This window comes from Tamandua tetradactyla, chromosome 1 (genome assembly GCF_023851605.1).
Source record: "Tamandua tetradactyla isolate mTamTet1 chromosome 1, mTamTet1.pri, whole genome shotgun sequence".
Lineage (NCBI taxonomy): Eukaryota > Metazoa > Chordata > Mammalia > Pilosa > Myrmecophagidae > Tamandua > Tamandua tetradactyla.
In genome coordinates this window covers 137271373-137296370 of record NC_135327.1, presented here as the reverse complement: position 1 = coordinate 137296370, position 24998 = coordinate 137271373, and the positions used below count along the sequence as shown (strand labels likewise).

General features: G+C 36.3%; 2 long non-coding RNA genes across 4 annotated transcripts in view; one reads left to right on the top strand and one right to left on the bottom strand.

Moving 5' to 3' along the window:
• The window catches only part of LOC143677272 (uncharacterized), a 100017-nt gene that overhangs the window by 13566 nt on the left and 61453 nt on the right, over window positions 1-24998 (top strand). The window lies entirely within an intron of this gene.
• LOC143677328 (uncharacterized) overlaps window positions 1-24998 on the bottom strand; it is a 43689-nt gene that overhangs the window by 8914 nt on the left and 9777 nt on the right. The window contains exons 2-3 of one of the 2 annotated variants that reach the window (XR_013172520.1): window positions 12634-12761; window positions 7036-7567 (exon numbers count right to left, since the gene is read on the bottom strand). This is a non-coding gene — a long non-coding RNA (uncharacterized LOC143677328). Of the gene's footprint in view, window positions 1-7035; window positions 7568-12633; window positions 12762-24998 lie in introns of those variants that run through there. The other variant, XR_013172541.1, reaches the window with a different exon arrangement.

Here is a 24998-nt window from a genome sequence, read left to right as displayed (position 1 = left end):
GAAAGTTCCTACCCCAGAAATTTGCCTTAGATAGAGAGAGGAAATTTGCTTCACAGGGATCCAGGGTAGATTTAGGACAAAGGAGAAGAAAATATTTGTAGTACTGAGGAATCGAAGTGAAGAGAGTCTGAATTTACATAAAGCAGAAAAGATGTGTGACGGAGCAAGTCCTGGGGGAAGTCAAAGAAAATGAAATTAAGATCACAAATGGAAAGGCTAGCCTTGGAAAATGGAAGGCATACCTCTCTCATTTAAATTTGAAGGTAGAAAATAAGGATGGATGGATATTAAGTTAAGTATAGAAGTAGAGAGAAAGGATAGTATAAAATTATCCTATAAAATCAACTATGAGGTGAGAGTTATCTGAGTGAGAATAAAGGATTTGCAAATAATATTAAAGATTTTGAAAAAGTACTTTGAGAAAAAGAATTTGGGACTGACCAGGGTCAAGAAATAGTGTTCTGAAAAGATTATGGGCCAAATGAAAAAAAAAAGTATATATTTGTAAGGATGGCAAGTGTATCTGATTCTCCCTGGCAATGTCTTGCAGCCTAAAATTTAGAGTAGAGGAAGGGATGGTTGTATTTCTCTAGAGATGGGATTGATAGAAGAGTTGTGGTAGAAAAATAAAGAGACCAAAGAGTTATACTGAAATGGAGAAGGAGGGCTGGAGACAATTTGAATGAGACTATAAGTATTGGAGTGCCAATTGAAGATTTAGTCAGGAAAAAATTTGGTTTTTAGCAGGTTGCTTCCAGACTATTTTCCGGTATGTGTTTCACCTCAGTCAAAATCTACATCAGAAATAAGCTGAATGGTTTGATCTCGAATGCTTCAATTCTACTTTCTACAAGCACAGTTCCAAGGGAGTAGGAAAATACCATGTGCAAATGATATCCAATAGCTCAAAACTTTTGTGGTTCTGTGGATATGGTTGATAAAACGTAATGATGTAGGGAACTCATCATGTAAAAATTCACAATATAGGTGTAAAGCTTGATGAAATGACAATGAAACTTTACTTGAAAGGGCAGCATTGAAATCCTAATCACAAAAAATACAAAAGCTGTAGTTACTTTTGATTAAAGATACAAAATTAAATTTGATGTATTTTGTTTTCTCACAGTAGATGTAAATAGGAAAATGTTATCTAGTTCTCACTTTAAAATGTTTATTTGAGAGTTTTGATTTTCATCTTCTGAAGGTGCTTTGAGGACTGAAGTTCAGCCCTCTGGTGGGGTCGGACAGTCATTTTTATTAAATTTACCTAAATGTACATAGAGGTCTTCTGGATCAGAGACAGATTATCATTATTAATTTTAAAAGCAAATAATGATAGCATAATTCCCATACCCCAATTTTCACACTCGGGCAATGTGATGAAAACCAGGTACAATGTGCTATAAATGTGAACTTTGAAGTTCATATTTAGATATATCATGGGAGAGAAATGGAGAAAAAATGGATTTTCTTTGTTTATAAACAGGCAGCTGCCTTCCTCTGCCCTCTCAAAATGAGGGAGAAAAATCTTTCCTCCTCAGAGATGGATGGGAAGGATCCACGGTTCTCACGAATCTTTAGGAATACAAATACCAAGGGCCAGTGGGATCCAGTGACTCTGGCTTTTACAACCTAGGGATGTCTTCGTGGATCTGAGCCCCAATTTCCCTAGAGATGTAATATATACCTCCAGAGTTGAGTAAATCTCTCCAGGGTTCTCTCACTATTTGTACAATTGCAAATGAACTTCCCAAGGCTTGCTCTTAGCCTATGGACCCAAGTTTCAAAAAAACAAATGTTCAGAAAGCCCCAGGACAGCAGAAACACAAAAATATTTTTTACTCTACAGTAGGTGATTTAAGGCTATTTTAAAAGAGGATGCTAAGTGGAGGAAGGAAGAAAATCATCTAATAGGCACTATGAGGATATTCAGTTGGACAGGAGGTAGGGTAGCGTGACCCACCTCCCATGTGACATGCTTGGAGCATGACCACATGAGAGAACAGGGACAGATTGTAGGTCAGAATCCTGACATGAAAGAGGTCGGCACCAGGCATACAAACTCCTGAGAGGAAATTTGAACAAAGGAGCAGAAATCAGGGCTTTTTTCTTTGGGAAATTTACAAAATTGAAGAAGGACAATCGAAAGCAAGGCAGAGAAATGGGGTAAGAACTTGGTTCTTTATGCTTTGAAATTTCTAGCATATATGTCTAAATATGGGTCAGTCTTTATACTTCCTTTCCTTACTTGTGAACTTTTTCAAACTGAGAACTCATGTCTCCCTTCAGCTCTGGAAAATGTACTTGTATTATTTTTTTGATGATTTTTTTTTTCTATATTTTCTGTTCCATTCCTTAAGTTCCCATTTATTTGGTACTGGATTGATTGGCTTTATCTTTTCTCTCCGCTGATATTTTCTCTAGTTTTTTTTTTGTCTTTTTAATCTATATTCTGGGAGATTTCCATGACTATTTTCCCCATTTAAAAATTTTTCTATTACTACAAATATATATTAAATAATTATATATATTTATATATATATAACTATTATATATATAAAATATATAATAAAACACAAATATATATCAAAGTTCCAAAACATCACTATTATTTTGTTTGTTTTAGCTTTTTATTTGTGTTTTATGAATGCAACATCTTCAGAGTATCTGAAGACATTAATCAAGGTATTTTTCATCTTATTATTTCTTCAATTATCTCATTTTTCCAAGGCCATTGTTTTCCTATTTATCTACTCTTTCATCTTAAAGCTTTTTCCTAAATGCCCAGTGATCCTTATTGTCTGTCCATAGTTTGTTTTTTTTTATTTTTTTTGGGTACACAGTCCGGGAATCGAACCCGGGTCTCCCGCGTGAAAGGGAGCATTCTACCACCGAACCACCCATGCATCGTGTTCACAGTTTTTTAACAAACAACAAAAAAAAGTGCGACTGGGGGAAGAAGTTGGGGTTTGCTGATAGCTTCATTTTGGGGTGCAGAGCCAACAATTTTGATGGCAGGAAGGAGGGAGAGTCTGTAGTGCTAATTTCTACATGAGTTTCTTTTATTTTTTTCATTTTCTTAAACAAATTATTTCTTTTAATTAGATGTTATAGGTTTACAGGAAAATAATGCATAAAATACGGAGTTCCTGTATCCCACCCTATTTTTACATCTTGCATAAGTGTACCTTTACTTTTTTTAGAGAGATATTTTTTCTCACATTTATTTGGGGATAACAACTGGGAATAAGTCATGGATTGAGGTAATATTGGAGGGCAGGAGTTTTGCTGTAGCTGGGGCTAGCTCACCTGGCCCCTTCTTCTATTAGTGTTCTTTCAGTCCTGAGTTTGCGCCACTTGCAGTTGCCACTTAGAATGTTTTAATGGAGGTTTCCTTTACTCCATTTTTTCAGTCAAAACTCTTCCCTCTGTTCTGTGTCTTCTCCACCTTTGTCGGAAAATCTAATCTGCTGATGCCGCCCCCACCCCTTCCTGTTGTTTGTGGTGTATACCATTTTCTTTCTTTTCCTATCATTTTGTGAGTTCTCTAGAGGTTTTTGAATTGGAACAAGCTTGTCCCAAGCGAGGCACTAGGGACAAAATCCTAACTCTACAAATAAATAAATGAGTTTTGCAAGGTACTTTTTGAAAGAATTCGGTAAGAAGGGAGCTGAATTGAAAAGAAGCCAGGTCCAAATTGTTTTAGCTTTAAACAGATATCATTTGGCCTGAAAAAACAAATAACACATACACACACACACACACACACACACACAAAAAAAACCAGAACAGCAGTAGATGGAATAAAACCAACAATAAAATCATTAATTTTCAGTTAACAATATGTTACATATGACTGTATAATAAGTAAATACTAGAGAGGCAGTCCACAGACAATTTTTGTGGCTGCTGCTTTATGTTAGAATGAGGATGGAAGACAGGCCATACGTAGTGAAAGTCTCAGAAATAATTAGGCCCTTTGAAGCCGTATTAAAGCTAGAAATTAGAGATTTATAACACTCCTCTGTGTAATGAAACAATGAGGAATACAAGGGAAGGGGGAACTGAGAACTAATCTTTAATGAGTGCCTACTGAGTGCTGGAGATAATGGTATGAACACTTTCTCAGATGTTATAACTTTCAATACTCACAAAAACTTGGCTAAGTTTGCCTATTTTATTATCCGTTTTACATAACTCTAGAAACTCTGAAACTCAGAAAAATTTTAAAAAATTGTCTAATATCACATACATAGTGACAGAGTCAATAGCTGCAACCAGGATTCTTTGGCCTATGAGGTATTGGCATCTGTCAAGATCGGTGATTCTGGAATTAGTTGTTGCTTGTCATATCTGATAATGAAGTCTTCTGTTCAGAGTTGTCCCTCAGAAGGTTTCCACATCAGGGAACTTGCTGTAGCCCTCCCCTCCTAGGTGTATTCTCCTTGACTAATGCGAGTTTGCACTTACAAATGAGATTAGTGAGATGCTTAACCTTCATATGTAATCTCCTTCTCTCCTGGGTGTCTCTAGGCCTCACAGGCCTGCACGTTTGATATTGCCTTACAGTTAATGCTCAAACTCCACTGATTTAGGGCCTTTATCTACGTAAGAGCAGGGGCCCCACTCAGTGCACTTTGCCTCACCACATGTGTTGCTTTGAAACGGCTATGTCCATCAGAAAAGCCATTTTCTTCTGATCCAATCTTGTGGATGTGGACCTATCGTGGGCAGGGCCTTTTGATTAGGTTGTTTCCATGGAGATATGACCTCGCCCATTTAAGGTGAGTCTTGATCATCTTTACTGGAGTCCTTTATGAGGAGATAAAAGGCAGAGACATTTTGGAGAGAGCGCAGAGACAGAAATGCCCTAGGAGCAACAAGCAAAGACACACAGAAGCTCGGAGACATTTTGGAGAAAACGGCCAGCAGACATCACCATGTGCCTTCCCATGTGACAGAGGAACCTGGGATGCCATCGACCTTTCTTTGGGATCAAAGTATCTCTCTCTGGATGCCTTAATTTGAACATTTTCGTGGCCTTGGGACTGCAGATTTTTAATTCAGTAAATCTTCTGGCAGCTTTAGAAAACTGAGGCACCACCCAATGGATCCCTAGTTCTAAAATACATCAAATATGCTTATCATTGGTCTTCTTCAAGTTTTCCACCGCACATTTTGGTTGCCATTAGATGTCCAAAAGTCACTAGAGAGAATTGCATGCCTCCACCACTTCTGTCAATATCTCTCCAATTGAAAACTTAGCTTCTGGGGCTTAGGTACATGCTGCCTCTTATCTTAGGAGAGAGAGTGTTTCTACCATTTCACAATTTTCAAAGTGTCAAAGGGAAAGGCATTTTCTTCACCCCCTACTGTGCCGGGGCCACTTTGTGTTTCACATGGAGGAAGTGAGGATCTTGCCTTCGGGTTCTGTGCTGCTCTTGGTCACAGTGGCCCTGAGCAGTGCAGCTTCTCTAGTAAATTTAACAAAATGCCTCAGGCAGCTGCCCACTCAGCTCCTGCCTGCAGCTTTTCCTCTTGAGAGGTGAGATCGGGGCCATGGTGGCTGCCTTGGGAACCCATACCTTGCTGTTGGCTCTATTTCCTTCTCTGCAAACCACAGCCTCTTCCTAACCAAGCAGTTCTCAATGCTGTTTGTATATCACTGCTATCAGAATCAGTTGCAGCATGTGTTAAAATGCACATCCCAGCTTCCTCCCCAGACAAATGTAATTAGACTCCGAGTGAGGAGGAGGGGTAGAGGGCAGGTGAGCAGAAAAGAAGACATGTGGGGGGAAAGGGTGCGAAGCTAAGAATGTGACTGTTGCAAGTTTTCAAGTAAGAATTCTTCAAAATGAAGTTTGGGAGTTGTGCCTTTGCAAGTCTGTTCCTAATTATCTCCAGGTCGTGCTCACCTAGGGCCCCTGCTACATTCAGATTTAATGATAAGTTTCGTGTTTGTCAATTAAAGTATGTTTTGTAAGTTCTACAGTGTCCTTATAGTAAGGAACAATGTACTACTAGTCCCATAATGTAGACAGCTCCAGCGGCTTTGTGGCTTAGGACAGACTGAAAAATGAGATGGGTAACTTGGACTATTTTCTGGAAAGTGTCTGAAATAGGAATTCCTCCAAAATTGGGATTATTCACTGTGTGGAATAGTTACATCAGAATGTAAACCAGATTGAATTGCTGTTGTTACCCAACATTTTTGTGTACTATATGAATTTATTCAGGAAAATATACTAGTTTAAATAACACGTTGGGCTAAATATAATTTATTTATAATCCTTATTTTAATTTTATTGGGAGTATGTATTTGAAACAATAGCAAGGGTATTTTCTGTGATCAGATGCCAGGTTCTTAATTGGTTAGTTCCGGAAACCATTGAGAATTAGGGACTGGGATTTATACCACTTAGAAAGGCACAGACTCTTAATAGTCATTTCAACCAGCCCCATCATTTCACAGAAGAGAGATCTGGTCCCCAGAAAAGCAACGAGGTCAAAGAACAAGCTAATGCAGGGCAGAGACCAGACCTCGTAACATTAATAATGGCTGTTATTAGGTGTCTATAAATATGCATTACCTATATTCAGTTCTCACAGAGAATATTTGCAAGACCTTATTAATTTCTACTTTTTAACACACAGCGATATCTAATGGCTTTTGAAAATTATTACACTATTCCCCTAATTATATAAAACAAAGAATTCAATCTAAACTTGTAGTAAAGAACCTGACTAAAATTGGAATGTCTGAAAAGAAATAGAAACTTTACTGATTTCTACTCCATACTAAAACTAAAATCAGTTTACTGGAGATTTTTTTTGTATCAAGAGATTAAAATACTTCCAGCAATCGTTCCTATGTGGTTATTTAAATAAGTATAAAACTTTACTATGAATTTTAATATTCGGACAAGTTTTTTTGATTTCCAAACGTGCAAATGAGTCTCTATTAAAGAACTATTATGTAGGAAAACATTAAAACATTATTTTATTTTGTTCAATTCCATTTAGAATATTTGCAAATTAAATGTAATATTGTGCCTCATCTCGCCATTGACCCACAGCAGGAAGGTGTCGCTTCATTACTTTTGGGAGGTGGTAAAAGTCCTGACTCTATACTTGGCCTCCTCTGACGTCACCCCAACAGGGAGTGGGTGATGTGCTTCATACCTGCCAGGCACGGGGTGGAAGCCCCTACTCCTCTCTGGATCTCTGCTGACATTGCATTGGGGTTTTCACTACTGCCCGTTGAGAATTAAAGTCGAGGCTCCCTGCTTGGCTTTTTCTGACACAACCTCAGAGGAGATGCTGGGATGCCTTGTTTCGGCATTGCCAGGCAGAAATTTAGTCTCTTCTATCAGCCTTCACTAGCATGGATGGAGATGAGGCCTCAGTTTTTTCTCTGGGGTTTGGCTGGAGAGGAGTGGTTATCGTTCCAGTGTTTCTGTCTTGCTAGGCTGTCCTTTCCTGGGTGTTTGGGTATAGAGAGCAGGAGGAGGTTTTTTGGTCTGTGCCCATTGATGTTTCCAGCTTCATCATCTCCAGTCTGTGATATCTGAGGCAAAAAGAAAACTAGGGAACTTAGCCACCATGTTGTTTTTTGGGTCCTTAAGTTACAAGCCAGTCTGATTTTTCCTACATCTTTCAGAGGCTTTTTATGTTTGCTTTATATATAATGTCCAGGGTTTTTCTTGATTTTGCTTAGATGGAGGAATAGGGAAAAGTATGTCTATTCTATCTTCCCAAAGGTGAAACAGAACTCCTTTCCAGAGTGTTTACCACCTTTTAACATGCAATATGACTTATTTCATTGCTATGCTTTTCATTTAATCTCTCTGTCTTCCCTAAGTGGAAAAAATTTCTACAATGGCAGGATTTTTTTTTAATCAGTCATATACACTTCTATAATTTGTAGTAGGTGTAGTAGGTGGACATTATATATAAAGCAAACATAAAAAGCCTCTGAAAGATGTAGGAAAAATCAGACTGGCTTGTAACTTAAGGACCCAAAAAACAATATGGTGGCTAAGTTCCCTAGTTTTCTTTTTGCCTCAGATATCACAGACTGGTGATGATTAATAATCATTGCATGGATGAATAAATAGATAAATATTTATTTATTTCACAGATAGTAATAAATGTATACCACATAAACAAATTTAAATATTTAACATATATGTATATACCATTTATTGCTTATAAAATTATTTCCTTTATAGCTTTTATCCTAAGTAATGGCCAAATTAAGTATAATAATAATAGATAAAAAGATTGAGCACTTTCAATATGCTAAGTGTATTAGATAATTAATCATTAGCAAGGCAAGACTGTAACAATACTGATGAATAAAATACAGATCAATAGATATTCAATATAAAACTAATTGGTAAGTTCAAGGAAACTTTTGTGTGAATCTGAAAAATGCTTCATGAGATGTAGAAATAATAATTCCAGGGTAAAATTTATATAGCATGAGGGTCTCATAATGTGTTTAAATAGTTTAAATTTGGGGGGTGGAGCAGTGTAACTCTAGTCAGGTGGGCACCTACTTTTCACCTCTTCCTGGGTCTTCTGCTGTGCCTGGAATACCACCTGGGATTACTAGTCTAAGGGGGAGCAGAATAGTGTCACCCTTAAAAGGTCTGTATCAGTAATAAAATGACTCTGTGTAAATTCTGGCTACATCATTGTTTATCCCAGAACAATTTACTTTATTTCTCTGTCTTAATTTCCTCATCTGTAAAATAGAAATGATGATCGTACCCACTTAATAGAGTTAGAAAAACTGTGACAGAACATGTAAATTAATACATTGCCTATCTCATAGTAAGTGCTCAGTAAATGTTAATTATAGCTGAATATGTGATTCAATCAAATGGCATCATATACAGAAGCAAAGATGGAAGAAAGCTAAAAACCACCCTGGTATCAACACTTGGGATATCTGAACACAATCTCTAAATGGCAACCCAATCTACTTTCTTCCTTGACACCCCTGGCCTCACCCTACTCAGGTGCTATAAATGTTATATTGTAATCCAGACAGATTTGTTTGGGAACACAGAGAGCTATTAATTACATTTAAATCCATCTTTTAAATACGTATCTGTTTTAGTTTCTTAGACTACTTCAGCAAATACCATGACATGGGCTGGCTTAAACAATGGAAACTTATTAGCTTATGGTTTGAGGTTGGGAAAAATGTCCAAATCAAGGAATCATCAGGCGATATTTTCTTCCCAGAGACCAGCTGCTGGCGACTCTTGGTTTCTTTGCCACATGGCAAGGCACATGGCGGCATCTGCTAGTTTCTCCCTTCTCTTCTAGGTTTTGTTGAATTCAGTTTCTTGCTTCCATGGCTTTCTTTCTGCCTGAATTTCATTCTCTTATAGAGGACTCCAGTAAGAGGATTAAGGCCCATTCAGGTTGAGATGGGCCACACCTTCGCTGAAGTAGCCCTACTGGGTCCATGCACACAGGAATGGATTAAATTTAGGAACATGTTTTTCTGGCTTACAGACAGCTTCAAACCATCACAAGATCTTATTCTTGAGGTATAGATTTTCTATCATTTCCTTAACTGACAAAGAGACACAACATTTTAAAGGGGAGGATGGATATTTTCTGTTCTAGTTAACACTTGTAATGGTTAACTTGGAGTCTGATCTCACTCATCTTTTTTCACATGGGCAGGCACCAGGAATCGAACCCAGGTCTCCGGCATGGCAGGTGAGAACTCTACCTGCTGAGCCACCATGGCTCACCCTGATCTCACTCATTTTTCAATCTCCACATTCTCCTTCCTGTCCCCTTCTCTCTAGAATTCTTCTGTCTCTCCCAGCTTTTGTTAGTGTTCCCATGACAAGTCCTATAATTCAGGATCAAGAACCTGGGGTGCTGTTCTCCTCCTCCCTGTGACTGACCCCAAATCAAAACTGTCCTCACAATCTATTCATTTGGAGATTAGGCCATTATTGTGTATTTTGATCCTTACTAGTACTTTATGATGGATTTAGAAACATACTTTTAAAATATTTTTGAAATTGCACATCAATCCTTTATTTTTAAGTTAGGTACTTTTCATTGGCTATAAATGACTTATCTGCATTATTAACAATGTTATTAATAATAATTACCTTTCCAAGATAGTTTATAAGAGGCATTATTATGTTATTCAAAGGTTATGTTATGTTAATGTTAAGATTGCATTCTAAATTTAGCCCTGTACATTTTTAAACCAGATGATGAAACAGCATGTATCATCTACTCTATCTGAATATCTTGTTTACATTTGTCCCCGTACAAGGGCATTTCCAATGTCATTTTGTCTTCAATTAAAATATCCTGTCTTATATTACTAAGGCTTTTAGTAAACTTGGATGTCATTAACTTTGCAGAGGAAGAATTTAATTTTTATGATTATCTGTACACATAAACCAAAGTTACTTGTCTTTCAATTGCTTGGTTTTTGTTTATATAAAGAAAAGCATGATAGTACCAGAATCTAATTTAAGGAATGAGATTATTTCCAAAACATTCTTCAAACTTTAATTTAAGACCAAATGTATTTCATTATTTTTATGGCTAGCACTAATTTCTAGGCTCTAGCTTAGAAATTTCTGCCATTTATTTAGAATGTTTATGCTGGAAAGACACAGAGTTTATCTAAGTTTAATAATTATCATTTTTTATTTTTATTTTATTTATCTATTGCAGCTTGACATTTTACAGTTTTTATTCTAAAACATACCGTGCTAAGTTTAAATTTATGTGGCCATTTTATAGATTAGAAGATTTAGTCCCAGTGAGATTTCCCTAAACACTCACTTTTGGTTAATGGTGGAATTGGCATTCAAGGCCAGAAATATCAGACTCAATGTATTAATTTGTAAGCTGCTGGAATGCAGTCTACTGGAAACAGAATAAATTCTATCTTGGCTTTAAAAAAGGGATTTAATAAGCTGCATGTTTATAGTTCCAAGGAAGTGGAAAGTGTCCAAATTAAGGCACCAACAAGAGATTACTTTCACTCCGGAAAGACTAATGGCTTTTCTGAACACCTCTGTCAGCTGGGAAGTCACGTGGCTGGCATCTGCTGGTCCCTTGCTCCTGGGCCCAATTGCTTTCAGCCTCTGTCCCTGTGTGGCTTCCTCACTTTGCTTCTCCCAGGTTGGCTTTCATTTTTTTTGGCTTCCCTTGGCTCTCTCCAGTTTCTGGCTTGCTTAACATCTCATGGCAGTGTTGGCTGGGCTCGAGCATCTCCAAACATTTGTGTCTCTGTTCTCCAAGTGTTGGGATCTATGTCAGCTCAGAGGCAACTGTTCTCCCAGTGCCTGGATCTGCTCTAGTCTCTATCTTTTCTGAGCTTTCTCCAAAATGTTCCTTCTTTTAAAGGACCCACCTTGAGTGGGTGGAGTCACATCTCATCTAATTAAAAGGTCACACCCACAATTGGGCAGCCTACATCTCTGTGGAGATAATCTAATCAAAAGTTTCCACCCTACAGTATTGAATCTGCCCTTCAATAGTGAATCAGGATTAAAAGAAATGGCTTCCCCCACAAGACTGATTCAGGATTAAAGCATGGCTTTTCTAGGGTACATAACACTTTCAAATTGGCACACTCGGTCTACAATTCCATTGTTTCTCGAGGGCAATCCAGTAATCACTTTCGAGAAAACAGTTTTAATATTTAAATAAATAATAATCTCTTCCAGTTTTGTCGTCCGTGATTTCTTCCATTCTGTATTCTTTGGTTACTATTATCAACTGTCATGATTTTGTTTTAGCAGTTCTGAAAGGCATTTGTGTCCTCTATTATTTTCTCTTTTTTTTATCAGTGAGCATCAATGTGGCTTAAATTTTTGTCATTAGGTAATTATTCCTTTAGCTTAAGGTTTTGGTATCTGGAGACACACATTCTGAAACATACACAGATAAGGGCTGTATTAGTCAGGGTTCATTTATATCTGTAAATATTTAAAAGACTAAGGATTGGCTCACATGACCATGGGGATTGGCAAGTCTGAATTCCATCAGGCAAGCTGCAAATTGGAAACTCCAATGAAGGCTTTGATGAACTCCCCAGGAAAAGCTGATTGGCTGAAGTTGAGATAGGCATTCTTTCAAACTACAAAACTCATTAGTTCTCTCTTTAAGGCCTTCAACTGATTGGATTAAGGCAATCTCTAGATGTAACCAACAACAGATGCAATGAACTGACTGATGATTTAAATCCATGATACACCCTCACAGGAATAATCAGGTCAGTGCTTGCTTGAACCAAACACCTGATTTAGAATGACTTACTTTAGAAGATTTAGAATGACTTCCCTAGGGTTGGTGAATAGCATAAAATAAGTTGCATTTTTAATTTGATTATTTAAAAACATTTCTAAAAAAACATTTCCCTTGTTTTTGTCACCTTCAAACATATATACACACGTTTGTTTAAAATAGAAAAGCTGTATGAAATAGCTATGTGAACTTTTATTTTAATATTGAAGCCATACATTATAAAAATTCCCAAGAAAATATGTTTCCCTTGTATAGTGGGGAAGAGGGCAGTCACTAGGTAAGGAAGCCCTACAGTTTGACGTATAACTCCCTAAAGTGGCTTACCTTGGTGAATTTGCAAAAATTGGATCTGGTGCTCCATCTCAAAGGTTCATCAACCCCTTGTTCTAATGCTCCAAGGATATGACCATATCTGAGAGGGAGATTTCCAGGAACCAAGTTCACAGAGGCTTCTGTATTAATTGAAAACAAAAATTATTCATTGGTAATGGGTTACACAACTTTTGAGGTTAAGGACTTTTAAAAACTCTGTTGGCCAGCGTATTCTCCCTCTGTTTAGTGGATTCAATGAATAGCAAAATTATTTTTAGAAGGTTGCTTGGATTGTGGACAAAGGTCAATAATTACATCATTGTAATGACTATTGACATAAAGCTAAAATAACATCTGCTTAGGGATATATCTTCTAAAGGAAACTTATAGATCAGCCCTGTCTCCTAGAAAGCAGTTATGTGGCTTCTGTAATTATTCAGTTTACTTGCTTCTTTGTTCTACCAGCCACTCCCTGGACAGACTTGTAAGGTTCAGATGTTTATCTCCATAGTTCCATCATATCAGATGGAACAAAGCACAGTAATGAGAACCAAAGTTGCTCCATATTTTAGAGGCTCTGCTGATTTTGGGTGTCATGAGGAATCCCTGGATTAGGATAATGCTTTTATTTTGGCCTCAGAAATGAAGGCTAATCACTACAAATTTAAATGAAAAGTGAATGATACATCTACTTATCCTGAGTGCCAGCAACTAATGGTGTGTCCTCTGCATGGTACATTAACATGTACTGGGGATATAATTGGAATTACTGAATAATAAAATCCATGATTTAGAAAGTACTTTATAATTAAATTTCATACTCTTTTAAATGTTATAATTAATATACTAGAAATTATTCTCTAATTATGCACATAAAGTAAAATGAAATACTTTGCAAAGTGAGTAATATTTTGGATTATATATATGAAAATTTATGTAAAAAATTCAAACAACAATGTAGTTTTAGAATCATAGTATTAAATTATTACAATATAAAGGTTTAGTGAATTTTAAAATAGCAAATATGCACTTAATTTTAAAATTCATTATGCTCAAAAACATAAAATGAACACTAGCACTGCCTTGCTCTTCTCTCTCTACCCTCCATTCAGTGTCATTCCCTGGAGACAATTAACAAGATGATACAATTGTACTTTAAACTTTTTATTTTGTCTTGAGATATATATATTTTGGGGGGGGGGTGTATGTTCCGGGAATCGCATATGTATGTTATAACTCACACATTACAGAATTTACCTATTTAAAGTAAATAAATCAGAGATTTTTAGTTGGTTTACAAAGTTACACAGCCATCATCGTTATCTAATTCCAGAGCATTTTCATCACCCCCCCAAAAGAAACACCTGACCCGATAAAGAATTCCTTTTGTTTCCTCTCTCCCCCTAGCCCCTGGAAGTCATTAATCTACTTTATGTTTCGATGGATTTGTCTATTTTGGACATTTCATATACATTTTTTATAGTGGAATTACGTTATCTGTTGTAAAGGCCATCTTTTCCCCACTGAATTTTCTTGGCACCTTGTCAAAAACTGATTCTGTATCATTTTGAAGGCATTGCTGTAGGCTTTTAGAATTCCAAATAAAACTTCAGAAATCCTATGCCACTTTTACTCTCTACTCTTTATATTTAACTATTTTTCCCTTTCGGGAAACCTCTAGAAGCATCAATTAATTCTAAATGTTTTGAAATTTTGCTATTGATGCTTTGGCATAGATCTTTTCTCATCGTTACGATGAGCCTTTATCCTGACATTCAAGTTGTGGCAGTTTTAAAATATGCCTGCAAATCTTTGACTCTCTTCTAGGTGAGAGGTGGGGACCTATGTTCCATCTGCTTGAATCTGGACTAGACATAGTGACTTGTTTATAACCACTAAAATGCATTAGAAATGATGTGTGACTTTCCAAGGTGAGGTCACACAAGGTGATTGCAGCTTCTGTCTTACTTGCTGGAGTACTCTGACTGATGGCTTGAGCCACCATATCAGAAATTTAACTGTCTTGTAACTTCCATCCTATATGGAAGCCCAGGCCATATAGAGAGGTCACATGTAACTCACATAGCTTGACCTGAGGTCACAGCTAGAAGCAAGCAGAAATCACCAAATGCATAAGTGAAGATACCATCAAATGATTCCATCACTCAATCACAAAGTCTTCCCCAGGCAAAGTGGTTCCAGTTGAAGGCCCAGAAATTGTGGGGCAGTAACAAGTCACCCTTGGGTCTTGTTCAAATTCATGACCCCTGAAACCATGAGCATAATAAAATGATTGTTTAAAGCAGCTAAGTTTTGAGAGTATTTTATTATTTAGCAATAATAACCAGAGCACAAGGTTTTCACTTCTAGGAAATAAAAAGTTCCTCCTTCACTTCTCTCTTTCTGAAACTTCTTTTTGTTGGATGTTGATCAGCCTAATTTATCCTTTAATTTTATTACTTTTTTTGCCTTCCATTATCAGTTTCTTTGTCTTTTTTAATTGCTATTTTCTATAAATTTCATCTGCATGTGTGGGTGTGTCTGTGTATGTAAATGTAATTTCCTTAAATTTATCAAATTCCTTTGTTGAATTTTTGGTTTTTTTAATTGATTTTTAATTAAAAATTTTTCCCTTGTTGAATTTAAAAATATTTTTCATATTATTAATTTACTATAGCTTTTCTTCTTGTTCTCTGCTATATTTTAATTATATCCCCTTTTTTTGCAATCATACATGTAAGCACTTGTGTTCCTAATCTAAAACAATTTTAGAGTTTTTATGTTGTATTTTTTCTGGTTCCTCAGTTGTTTTCCTTTTGCTTGTTTAATTGACCTATTTCTTTTTTTGTATTTGAAGACAGTCCTCAAATGAGTAGTGATTTGTCACTATTTATTCATATTTAAATAAATTAAAAGCTACATGTCCATGCTGACTTGTGGGCTTCACAGTAAGTAGCTATTTTTATTGGGTCACCAACTAGTCTCAATATTTAGAGATAATTTTTTTTCTGGGGTCATTCCATTTTCCTAGAGAAGAAAATTCATGTAGTGTCCACTTGACCAATACTTGTACTAGAAATGGGGAGGGGTTGGACTCCAGGAATTTTGTCATTCATGTAATTCCCACGATCTCCTCTTGTTTCTGCTCTGCTGCTTCTTCACACTAGTCTGGACCTTCTCTGGTTCAGTTACTCCAAAGAGTAAATCACTGGACTACTCTGAGCACTGGCAAAGAGTGTAGTCACTTGATGAGCAAGATTGGAAGTTAATAACATTTTATGCAGATTTTCAATAAATTTCCCTGTATTCTGATTTATATTTCACATTACCTTGACCAATACCTTGCACTACCAAGCTTTGTGAGCAAAATTATCCATCGTCTTATCAGGATGATTCTCTGCATGTGCCCATGTTATAACTTTCTCCCCTTCGTAAGGCCACACACATACGCACACAGGCACAGTCACACACATAAATAGAGAAAAACACAACAACACAAAGAAACAGATCATGGGAGAAAAAAAGTAGTAAAATTCAAGAATTAATTTGAACATCCAACTGAAAGAAGTTTAAGAAACAAGAAAGAGAGGGAGGAAATTATGCCCAGAAGCATCTATACCATTATAATTTTCCAAAAATGTACTGAAAATGTCTCACCTGCTATTGTTTCCTTTCTTGCTCTTTACACTTCTGGGTTTACTCTTAATAAAAAATTCCTTACTGCTATTTTAGTGCTTCTGGTAAGATATATTTGTAGCATGTTTAATGAAAAATTTTACAAATAAATTTAAAAACTATGAAAATAAACTATGAGTTTTTGAGATATAGCATATAATATAGCACTAATACCATATCATATAGCAATAATAATTACTAAAAATAGTAATGTTTATATTACTATATTTAATGATATCACAATATTTTATATGACTTTATTTCCATAACATCTATAACTGCACTATACAATATATGGATCCTATGTTTTCTTTGTACCATATTCTTTGGAAAAGTAGAACAGTGTGCATATTTTTATGGTATATATACTTGGATATTTCACATAGTACATACATTATTTTTAACATTACATCTAAATCTATATTTCAGACTATTTGGAAGTTGTTTTTTTTTTCCCTAGGGTAAGGGAGGACTTGGGTGATCCATTCACTTTTAATGTTTTAGATCTGACTAGTAAATTTAATTACAATACTTTCTGTCTACAGTATCCTTGGGGAATTTATTTAGATCTACTCTCAGAGCTGACTTACCCAAGAGGATATAAGTCAATTATAGTTCAAGCTCTTCTTGTCTCATTAGCTACTTGAATAATAATAAAAGTGAATGATGGCCCAGGAGAGTAGAATTAGGAAGTGCTTCTCTCAGTCCCATATGGGCTTCTTAGCCAGATAATCCTAAGTGCCCATTATTAATTGAAGCGGTGCCATATGATTGACGCAGTGATGTGCTGCTCACTTCCACAAAACGCTTTTGGGGTGCAGCTTTATCTGTTTTTAAGATATAAAGACTCAATTCTACTGGAAATCTGCAACTTGACAAATTATTTTTCAACTCACCAAAAAATTTCCCTAAATCGAGGTAAAATCTAAGTAGTGCATCAGGTTTGCTTATTTTCCATGTGCAAAATAGGTAAGTGTCAAAAAGTTGAATTTTATGATTTTTAAAAATGGCTCTTTCTATGCAACCAAAAATAACACCTAGGCCAAAATAATTTTGTGGTGTTATCTTCGCAGTGAGCCGTCCTTTGATGCATGGAAACTAGCTGCGGACCCATGCGGACTCTAAAAATAATGATTATGGATTATTTTTTAAGTAAGTTGCTTAAGAGAAATTATCATTTTGTAAAGTATTACTCAAGTATTTTAAGAAAAGAAAGTGTTAAGTCAATACAGTTGATTGAAGTCAGAATATTTAAAAGGAAACCATCCACCATGCACTATCAATGTGAACAGTCCCAGAAGAAATATAATTGTTCCTTTATGGGTTTTATTTTTTATTACAGTATCTGTACATGTGAAACTAAGAAAAAATCGATTCGCCTTTATGACAAATTTTATAACATTCTGGAAAAGGGCAGATAATAGGTTAAAACCTAGCACTATTTTCCAGTCCCTCAGGAGAAGGTGTTTCTGATGTAATTAGTGTTTGATTTAGATAATGTATTTAGCGACATTAATTTAGCTACATTGGAACTGACATTTCTTACTTACAGCTCATGTTTCATTTGCAAAATGTTGATCTTTACTCTTTGGAACATGAACCGTTTTTCTCAAAACCCCCAGATTTCATAGATAACATGGCCACAATAATTGTTTAATTCTATCTACATTTGTATTAATCCTTCCCATCCTGTGTTACTGCAAACTCTCTTTTTTCAGGTGTACCAATACGGTAAACATCCGGATTTCTCATAAAGAGATTTCTCCTTATTTTTTGTCCACAGAATTTATGCATGTTTACATATGTTAATGCAAATTTTCATACCTAATGTGTGATATTGACTAAATATTTGATTTTTATAATTTGGTAATATGCACTTGAAATGATTAGATTACAGGTGAGTCAGATATTCATTTGGCTGCTTTGCTGAACCACAAGGATTGCTACATTAGAAACCATGGAATTAGCATGCCTTTTGCCAGTTTACTCACTAAGCTAGGAACCTGGCTTCAGTGAACACATCTCACATAGAGTGTAATGATCCTAACTGAAATGGAGATTATTATTTTATAAAGGATCAGCATCATCCTTCTATGATGACGTGTATTTAACTCAACTTCCTAGTTGTCTCTATTTGAATAGTATTTGTAAATAAATTAGGCTTACTGAAATTATAATTGTTGAATAACAAAAATTATTATCAGTAAATGAAATTCTTTATTAATATTTTAAGTAGATCCTAAACAGTAAACATTCCAACATAATATATATCCACTTGCTGCAATATGTTTCTTCTCATAGCTTGAATACAAATATCTCAGTCTATGTTGGTGAATGTTTCCTCATGTTAATTTAAAGATCTACTCTTCTCATTAAGGGGAAGAATGTGTCACATGTGTTCATCCTAGATTTCCTCTCACTTGAGCACTCTTAAAACATGTGCTGTCTAGTCTTCAAAATACAATGGCAGCTCTTTCTAATTGGACTGGGCAATCTATAATTAGTGTGCTTTGATAAAAAGCTGATTAGCACATTGAACAAGCTGCATCCCAGACTTAAAAACAAACCGATTAATTATGAATGGTAATTATTTGGACAATAGCCACAGAGAAAAATCAAAACTTCTTATAATTATAGCATGAAAAATAACATTTTGTAATATCATTCCTTTATTAAACAGAAGCTCGAAAGTACTGTTTTTTATTACATGTGTGTCTACAAGAATCTTGTAGTAATTGTAACAGTTTGTCACTTTAATTTCAAAACTATATAAGAACAATAGTAATAATTCCTCATATTTATTAAGTATTTTGTATTCGGAAACAATTATATTATCTAAACTTTACAATATGTAGAAGATAAATGTTATTCCCCTTTCATGGTTGATTAAATTGGCATAAACACGCAAACAAATGAAGACACCAAAATTTTATTGGATGGCCTTAATTCCTTCTTAACCCATGATACCCAAGCTACACTGTCTCCATATTGACATACCCCCTACATAAAATGTAAAAGGCTAGTGTCCTTGTGACAAGACATCCTTAGATAACATGCATAAAAATATATCTCATAAAATGTTACAAACATAGGATTTTAAAATCTGAATAAAAATTGAAGGCTAAAAATATTGAGTAAAAATTACAGTGCAAAGTTTATGAATATAAACAGGATTAATAAAAATTAATATAAAAGTTAACAATGATTAGACAGTGTCTTAGTTTGCTAGGCGCCAAAATGCAATATACCAGAAACAGAATGGCTTTCAAAAGGGGGAATTTAATATGTTGCTAGTTTACAGTTCTAAGGCCAAGGAAATGTCCCAATTAAAACAAGTCTATAGAAATGTCCAATCAAAGACATCCATCCAGGCAAAGATACCTTGGTTCAAGAAGGCTGATGAAGTTCAGGGTTTCTCTCTCAAGTGAGAAGGCACATGGCGAACATAGTCAGGGCTTCTCTCTCATCTGGAAGGGCACATGGCGAACACGGTGTCATCTGCTAACTTCTTCTCCTGGCTTCCGGTTTCATGAAGCTCCCCGGGAGGCATTTTCTGTCTTCATCTCCAAAGGTCGCTGGCTCGTGGACTCTCTGCTTCGTGGTACTGCAGCATTCTCTGCTCTCTCCGAATCTCTCTCATTCTCCAAAATGTTGCCTCTTTTCTAGTACTTCAAAAACTAATCAAGACTCCCTCAAATGGGTGGAGACATGTCATCACCTAATCCAGCTTAACAACCACTCTTGATTAAATCACATCTCCAGGGAAACGATCTGATTACAGTTTCAAACATACAGTATTGAATATGGATTATTCTGCCTTTATAAAATGGGATTTAGATTAAAACACGGCTTTTCTAGGGGACATACATCCTTTCAAACCAGAACACTCCACCTTCTGGACCCTAAAAAAGACATGTTTTCCCCATATACAAGATACATTAATTTTATAACAATATCAGAAATCCTTAAACCATTTCAGTAGCAATATATATGAAATACAAAGTTAGAAACGTACAAACTCCTATCAAAGTTAGTTATAGGCATGGTCTGTTCTAAGGCAAAATGATCCTCTGTCTCTGGACCTATAAAAACTCAAACAAGTTATTTGCTGCCAACATATAAAGGAGGAACAGTCATAGGATACATATACCCATTTCCATAGGGTATATGGAAAGGAATATGAAGAAGGAACACAGGGGTCACAGAACCCAAGCAGTTTTGCAAACCCGCAGGGAAAGTCCATCAGATTTCAAAGTCTGAGAGTCATTTATGTTTGGGGCTTCTGAAAATGGCAGTCCCACCCTTTCCAAGGGCCTACGTAGTGGCCCACCTCTCTCCGAATGCAACCTTGGGGGATGACCTTTTTCTCCGCTCCATCCTCACCAAATATTGGGGATGCACCCGGACTTTCTGCCATCTTTGGGGCACATGCTTCACCCTCTCCAAGGCCTGAGACGGCATGTCTCTTCCACTGCAATGAGGTGGAAGGCCCATCCCTTTGCCTTTGGAGCAAACTCACCCTCTCCACAGGCTTGGGTGAGCCCGCTCTCCTGGCCTGAGGCTTCCTAACTTCAGACCCCGGCCTCCATGGTTTTGCCTCTGAAGTTATTTTTCCTCCAATGTGTCCCTTCTCTGAACCCTCCCAGTCCAGACTGGCAGCAGCTCTGTTCATACAGGTCCTACAGCACTCTCATTGGCTTTCTATGCAGTAGCCTTGGATCATGCCCTTAGGTATAAGGAGTTTCCACAAATCCTTCCTGGATAACTCCATGTCTGATCCTGGCTTTCTCTGAAATGGCTGACTGGTTCTACATCTGGCCAAATCCTCACATGGAGCACTATTCTCTGGGATCTCCCTTCCTGGAAACCCAGAATTTTCCAGGACATCAATTTCTGTTTTCTTTGTACTCAAGAGTTCAGTTTTCAGCTTATCTCTCTTCTATCGCATTTCACTACAAGCTGTGAGGAGACACCAGGTTGCAATTTCGACATTTAATTTGGAGATCTCTTCTGCTAAATATCTAAGTTCATGGCTTTTAAAATCTGCCTTTTTTTAGCCAAAGTCACTAGTCAATTTTGCCAAATTATCTGCCATTTTAAAACCAGGCTTGTCTTCCTTCCAGTCTGAAATAATACATGCCTCATTTCTGTCTAGAGCTTCGTCACAGGTATCTTTAGAGACCACATTTCTACCAACAGTGTCTTCAAAGCATTTTAGGCCTTCTCTATCAAGCTCCTCACAACTCCTCCAAAATCTTCCCTTTATCCATTTAAAAGCCATTCTAACATGTTTGGTATTTGCGAACTACAGCAACACCCCACTCCTGGTACCAAAATCTGTTCTAGTTTGCTGGCTGTCAGAATGCAATATACCAGAAACAGAATGGCTTTCAAAAAGGGGAATTTAATAAGTTGATAGTTTACAGTTCTAAGGCCAAGAAAATGTCCCAATTAAAGCAAGTCTATAGAAATGTCCAATCAAAGACATCCAGAGAAAGATACTTTGGTTCAAGAAGGCCGATAAAGTTCAGGCTTTCTCTCTTAAGTGAGAAGGCACATGGTGAACATAGTCAGGGATTCTCTTTCAGCTGGAAGGGCACATGGTGAGCATGGCATCATCTGCTAGCTTTCTGTCCTGGCTTCTGGTTTCACGAAGCTCCCCAGGAGGCCTTTTCCTTCTTCATCTCCAAAGGTCACTTGCTGGTGGACTCTGCTTCTTGTGACTACGTCATTCTGCTCTGCTCTCTCTGAATCACCTCATTCTCCAAAATGTTTCCTCTTTTATAAGACTTAAGAAACTAATCAAGACCCACCCAAATGGGTAGAGACATTTCATCACCTAATCTAGCTTGACAACCACACTTGATTAAATCACATCTCCAGGGAAATGATCTGATTACAGTTTCAAACATGCAGTATGAATAGAGATTATTCTGCCTTTATGAAATGGGATTTAGATTAGAACATGGCTTTTCTAGGGGACATGCATCCTTTCAAACTAGCACAGAGAGTGAGATAAAATTTTAAAAATCTATACAAAAACAATTAAAATGTATCAATCAGTACAATAAAAAGCTAAAAACATAACAAGATATTAATTAACAAGCATTTTTTGATTTTGGGTGCATAGTCTGGAAATCGAACCCAGGTCTCCCACATGAAACATGCTACCACTGAACTACCCATGCATCCACAACATATTAATTAGGATTTTAGCAAGTAGTATGAGATGTTGATAATTTGAAGTGATTTAATAAAGGCCTTGGCATGAGCTGAGCTTTGGATTCATGGTTGCTTTATAGCAGAAATTATTGTTTCCATGAAAGAAGAAATTCCTATCTGGAGACACTTATCTGCCTACATTTTAGAAATTAACATTTCAGACTCCAAAGACAGAAAGTTTTATAAACTGTTTCTGCTAGGTGGAAGGAACAATATTATTTCAATTTTAATATAAGCTGACATTTGCATGATTATTCATACCAAGGTAAACTATCTCAGTTGAAGATATTTCTTTATGAATCTGTTTTGGATCCCAAGAATAATCTTCAAGAACCAGAAAAATGAGCTCCATGAGTCACATTGATGAACAATTTTATTAAGAGAAGGTCTTTTAAGGTCTATTTGTTTTGATGTTGTTGCAATGGCTTTTTCTGGATATAGAAGAAATTGATAAAATTTGCTCAGTAATTTTTGACTTCCATATTTAACCTTTCTTTTGTTTTGAGTTAGGCAGTGGAGAGTGATGTGGCAAACAGCTTTGAGAAGGTAGGAAAATGAGTCTATGTGAGCTATTAATACCTGCATTAATTTGTCTGTACAAAAGGGAGTTGAAACTGGAGACAGCAAGTAGGTTGAGTCATGTGTGGACAAGCTCTGGACTATTGTGAAGGGCACAGAATAAGATATCTGAAAGATGAGATAACTAAAACTGGAGAGTGGTACATTTAGTATGATTCTATAGATGATCAAAGATTTTAGATAAAATTGCTTGTTCTGTATCTAATTTGTCCCCTCAAAGACCAGTCCCCTAGAGAGACACAGTTGAGGCAGAGTTTGGCTTTGGCTCCATCCCTGTTTTTCACTGGCTCAGGGCAGCTACTTCTCCCTTCCTACTTCTCCCTTCCTCATTGCTCAGTGTCCTCCTATTATCCAAAGCACCTGATGCACCAGCTACCCACAGGGCACCACCAACCTTCCCTACTCCCTTTAAAGCATTGCATTAAAACTTCTATCTCCACTCAACTCTCCGCCTAAACGGAATCTGTTGTCAGCTGGGTTAAAAAGGAAAGCAATTAGATTGTACTAATTGATACCAGAAGTATGAATTCCTGATAACCCCACACCCACTACCAAATCCTTTGAGAAAAATTTGCATTTAAAATAAGAGACTTTAACCCTACTAAATATTCAATTGATAATAATTCAGTTATTATGATGAAGTGAAAAAAGGGAAGAAAAATCAGGGCTTGTGAGAAAAACTTTGGGATAGAGGGATATATTTAAAGTCTTTAGAGCACACATTATAAGTTGTTATGTACTTTATCTTCAAACCTCATTTTTGATCACTCAGATTTGCTGTTCAGTGCCTGGTCACATATTACCAGTGATTTCCCCACTTTTGTATATATTAATTAGTGTAAGATTTTAAATATAAGATTCATCTTGATTGGCTTCTTGATGAAAATTTTGGTGTTTTGGGTGACACATATTAGTATAGATCATGTGACACAGATTATGAGTATAAACCATGCCATGCTTGAATTTCTTTCCAGGCCATAATAATTGTGTTCTCCTCATTAGAAATCATATTTTTTTTTCTTTTTGGTAGAACAATCTATTTTGTTAAAAGAACAGTTATAAGCAGAGGTGAAATGAGCTCTGTAGATTAAACATCAAAACAGGGACAGCACTGTCAACATAGTCAGAAATATACCAGCTCATATGTCTTCCATTGACTGAAGATTATGATTTGCAGATATTTAATGTACACATTTACCCATAGTCTTCTGCATTACCTTTGTCATCCCCCATTAAAATATGAAGAAATAGTATGTATGTAACAGAGCTGAGAGAGGGCCCTGTTATATTTCCTGCAGGTATCACTTTGTTCTCCAAGATTCTCTTCTTTTGCTAACAATCAAGGCACAACCTAGAGTGGTAAGTCCAAGGAAATGGACATAAAATTGAAAAACTATAATGTCTGAATTTAAAGTGCATCTGGGGAAAATGGCCAAAAGAGAACAGGCAACACTAGACAAACAAGGAGAGAAGTCATCCGTAAAGATTCCCAGAAGCAAGAAAGGTCTAGGTTCAAAGTGAACAGAACACACTTTTCATTCCACCACCTAACATGGTCCCTTCCTATTTCTATGAGCGTAGGAATGAAAATAAAGAACAATGAACAGCAGCCTCCTACAGAACAGGGGTAAATTCTAGCTTTGCTCCTTATTAGAATGTGACTCTAGACAAGTATTGTTTAAACACCTTGATTTCCTAATGTATAAAAGTAGGGTTAAATATGTTTGTCCTATTTATTTTACATACTTTTTGGGAGAATCAATTAAGATAATGGATTTGAAAATCTTTATGCCACTGACTTTAAACTCATAGTAGTGATTCCTTCACAAACATTCTTTAAAGAAACAAATTATCAGTAGTTTTACTATTTAAATTGTAATGTTCATACCTGTCTATGTAGT